The sequence below is a fragment of the Petaurus breviceps genome, unplaced genomic scaffold (assembly GCF_028583685.1).
Source record: "Petaurus breviceps papuanus isolate PSGF00001 unplaced genomic scaffold, PetGlider_PUasm1.0 125, whole genome shotgun sequence".
Lineage (NCBI taxonomy): Eukaryota > Metazoa > Chordata > Mammalia > Diprotodontia > Petauridae > Petaurus > Petaurus breviceps.
In genome coordinates this window covers 969386-974089 of record NW_027185653.1, presented here as the reverse complement: position 1 = coordinate 974089, position 4704 = coordinate 969386, and the positions used below count along the sequence as shown (strand labels likewise).

Below are 4704 nucleotides of genomic sequence, written 5' to 3'. Positions count from 1 at the left end.
AAGGGATTTCCTCCTCTGGCAGACAGAAACAGTTCTATACACTATCATTGACAGAATTTACACACACACATACACACCCTTTTATTGGGCAGACGGGCCCCGCTTCCAGGACTCTCTAGCTGGCTTAATGAGGTGCACCCAGCCCCAGCTATTGTGCTGCACGGAAAGAGTAAAGACGAGGCACCGATTTTAGCAGCTGCGAGGAGGAGAGCTAGCAAGCTTACAGCCCCGACTGCAAGCGGATGGTGCGCCTTTGGAAGTGAAGACCTGAGGCAGGTCTAAGTGCACTTAGATGGGGCTTGTCTCTGTAGGCTGTCACCGTAGTTGTGGTGGTGGTAAGCAAGTCATTTCCTCTAGTCAAACGATGGCACAGATCAATTTCCTGTTTCCCTAACCCAATAATGCAAGCCCTCAGCCCTGGTACCTTCTTGTTTTGTTTGGGTGGATGCCTCTTCCCTCTCCTTTCCTTTCTCCTCCTTCCTTCCCCGTTTTCCTCCAGCCCTGTTGGGTCTGAGTTCTCTTTGATTGTTAATTTAAATGTATTTCTGATTGGTTAACGTTTCCTCCTTTTTTGTTGTGATTATTAGATTCTTTAGCCCAAGCTTTCCCCAGTTCTGCGCCCTGCAAAGCAGTTTTGAAAAATTAGTGCAAAAAGCATGACAAAGCACTGTGAGGTTGCCATGGTAAGTGTACTTTTTAAAAAAAAATTACATTTTCTTCTTGTGCTTTCGGTTGGTGGGTTGCTTAGAAAGACTCATTACACACAAAGGACTGGGGGTTGGGGGAAAATAAGGACAGTTAAAAACCCAGTAGATTTTATTTCTTTTTTCTAGGGGGGGGGGGGGGGGAGACATGTCACTTTTGTGTTTTGTAAGTGTGACACAGAGCCTGTTTGGTAGCCGGCTTGATGCTGAGTTGGGGGTAGGCGGTAGGAAAAAGAAGGTTGGGGGGGTGAGAAAAGCATGGATTAGCTTTATTGTCTAGCTTTATATGAACCTTGCAAGCTCTAATTTGCTCAGTTCAACCTAGTGGCGACTGGGTCATTTCTGATAAAAAAAAAATGCTGGAGAGGGATCACTGACTAGTTAAAAAATTCTCTTCCTTGACCTCTTCAGCTGTAGTTACTACTCTGGTCCTTTTCCCTAACCCCACTCTTTGGTTTAATCCTGGTCACTCATAAAGATCAGATACCATCACTGTCAGGCACCTTTTAGCCCCAAAAGATGCATCCAGTATTAAGTTCTGAAAGGAAAGGAAGATTCGGGCTTGGAGGGGAGGAGAGGAGAAAATGCTTCACATCCCTCCCAAAAAAGAAAAGGAAAAAGAACAGAAGCATAAATGGATGGTTTGAATGTCTCCGTTCAGAGTCTTCTCCCTTTTATTTATCTGTTTTACACCAGGGAGAATAGTTCTGAAGGATTTGGAGAGATCTCTCAGCCACCTCCCTGGCATAACTGTCCAACTTAAGCAGTGGTGTCAGACTTAATCTCGAGTTTGGGGAATGACTGAACCTTTTCACACACTTCAGAGAATTTTGTTGTCTTGTGGGTTGTACATATTGGAAAAAAGAGTTAATTGTGCTCAGCATTCTTAAACTTTTCTGTTTGGGGATCTACTTGCCTCCTAAATCGTCACCAGCTGTTGCTATGGAGATGACTGTGATGCCCCATATTGTGAGGGACTTGCATAATCAGTAAAATGCTGGGCCATCAACTCTTTCACTTCTAAAAGGTGGAAGGGGAAACACATTTCTTCCAAAGAGAAGTCTGTGTGTGTTTCATTTGAAACAATTCATTAGTGTTTTGTGTGTGCTGAAATGCACATATACAAATACATACATGAGTGGCCATGGATTCCTGTCCAGGATAAGAAATTGGAAAGAAGTTTACAGAACTTCTAGTCCAAACCCTTTATTTTTTTTTTCTGGAACTAAGGTGTTTTTTTTTCCCCTAAAAGTTAAATAATAGCAAAGATCTACCAAATATGAGACACCAAAGTGTTCTTTTCTTCCTTTTGTATTTTAATAATGATAGGGCAGTTTCATTTGTTGGATATTTGTTGTAACAAGTTTACTGCACCTGCAATTTTATTACTATTTAGCTTTCCATAGGAAACCGTTGTAATTTACCAGTAACCTTATCTGCCTTACCTTCCAAACAAATCATTATTTCTTTTAATCCTGCTACCTCTAACTTGTGTGGATGTAGCACTTTTTAGTTTATGAGAACTTTTAAAACTTAAGCTGTTAGGCCATTGTATTAACCCATTGTTGCAAATAAATAAATAAATGAAGTCATGACTACAGCCCTTCAGTGTGTATTTAGCATAAACTGTGTAAATATCTCAGAAAATATTATGGCAAGAGGATAATTTGTGGTAGCCAGAATTTTATTTTAGAAGTTTTTTTTTTAATGGGTACTTTTAAACATTAAGTAGTTAGTTAATGAATTAATTGTCAAATCTTACTAACATTGTCCCAGGTGATGAAAGGAAATTAAATTCTGAAGGAGCATATTTAATTCCATAACTACCTTTATGTCAAGTAAAATAAGTAATAATCATAACTTAAAAGTATCATCACAAAGTAATCACCATAATTAATGGGTTGAAACAGCTTAACCTGGATATTTTATTAAATGAATATAATCCTTTTTTAAATGTACCTTTTAGTTCAGTTTTTCCACCTCTGTGTGGATGAAAACATCATAGCTGAAAACAGCAAAGATTAATTTCTTAAAGCAGACAACTCAAATTCTAGACATTCTTGTAGTAAGCATAGAATGAAGTGCTCCTCTAATTAACAGCACAACTATTACCAAGTAGGTTTATCCATGTATTTTCTATAAATATGTGTGTAAATACATGTAAATACATTTTTCTCTAACATTTGGAAATATTTTGATTTCCCAAGTGTTATAAAAATAGAGATTGCTTTCATTGGAATTGAATAGGATATGTTATTGTCTGATTGTCTAATAGCATATGTTATTATCTTTATCATTCACTTTTCTCAGAATTCTGATTCTAACATCATAATAGAAATACAGAAACCAAGCAGTGGCTGTGCTCTGATACCCACCGACCATCTACCAGAGGAAATTTTATAAATGAAAGAATAAGAACAAATAAGAACCAAAAAGGCAAAACTTGGTACAGTAGTCATTGAATGACACCTGTAGCATATTCAAGATTCTCTTTTAGACTGATTGGATTAGAATCTTTGTTTAGAAGAAAAATGAAACACAACAAAACTAAGAAGGCAGGTAAGGGAGAAATGCCAAGATTAGGATCATGGAGCTATTGTATTTATTTTTATAAAAATGCCTAAGAAAGCAAACAGGAGGGAACAGAGCCAAAGTTGAGTTATTTGTAACAGTAACTACATTAATAAAAAGCAATACAAAATGAAGATTAAAAAACTGCTGTATTCAGTAAAATATACAATGAATATTTTATTCTGTGATTTTTTTCTTGTAATCTTTGATAGACCAAGATGGTTACTCTTAGAATAAAAAAAAAATTCAAAATTAAATAACCAAGATGTTTGTGCTTAACATAAAGTATGAGTGGTATATTAGAAAACTATAAGAGAGAATATAATAAATTACAGTTTAATATAAATATCAGTTTTTTTAACAATCTTCATTAGTGCTGAAATGGGGAGAATTTTCTTTTTAAATACACATCTATTTGGGAAAACACAAACTGTATTAAGACATATGCATTAAGTTGGTTTTGAACATGGGGATTTAGTGTAACTGGTCATTTTGTCCCTGGTATATGTGACTGATCAGTCTGTTAGTTAATAGCAAAAATACTATGCCTACAAAAATAAAAGTATGTGTGTATCAATCTGTATGTATTCACATATATGTATATATGAAACATGTGACATGTAACAGATACTTCATAAAAGAAAAATTTATCACAAACTCAGTTATGCATATTAAATGGCCTGGAATAAAGCAAACTACATCTGTTTCACAGAACAACATAGTATTGTGATTTTCATTAACTTTAGTTTAAAAATCTTTAGGATCATTATAATATGTTGAAGGTGTTTTAAGGTATAAATTATTACTACTTGATTGCACAAATTTTTTAATGGATATTTTGATCCTTTAGGTTAAGTTTTATTCTGGCATATATCAAAATGTGATTAACTTATAAGCTTTCTCTTTCACTAATAATAGCCACATTTCAAGAAAAGAGCCTTTCCATGTACTGTTCTATGAATCAAAGTAGATTCATGAAAATAAACAAATAAAAGCTACTGGGGAGATAAATAATCCACAATGTATTGTTTTCTTTTCTATAAACAGACAAGGGCCTAATTTAAAATTTATAATATTCATTGTGAAAATAAACGAGAAATTGAAAGAATTTCTTTTAAGAAGTGAAAAGGTCCTAACATTTTTCCTTAGCCAAATGCTCTATTTTTATACTGTTTTTCTTATGCACCTTCTTTATAAAACCTTTTTTTGCATGGTGTTATATAGAAGAAGGTAAGAAATGTATTTTGGACTGGCATAGTGGAAAATGGCCCTGGTAATTTTTTTCTGGCTTATTTAATTATTAGGCTATATTTAAATGAATTTTAGAGTGATTGGATTAGTATCTTTAGTTAGGAGAAGAATGAAACACAGCAAAACTAAGAAGGGAGGTAAGGGAGAAATGCTAAGACTAGGGAAGTGTAGATTTGAT

At 34.9% G+C, this 4704-nt stretch overlaps 1 long non-coding RNA gene across 1 annotated transcript in view; it reads left to right on the top strand.

The window, feature by feature from the left end:
• The window catches only part of LOC138163148 (uncharacterized), a 5519-nt gene extending 1300 nt beyond the window's left edge, over positions 1-4219 (top strand). The window contains exons 2-3 of the long non-coding RNA XR_011168807.1: positions 588-683; positions 3015-4219. This is a non-coding gene — a long non-coding RNA (uncharacterized lncRNA). The remainder of the gene's footprint in view (positions 1-587; positions 684-3014) is intronic.
• Positions 4220-4704: the final 485 nt, after the last annotated feature.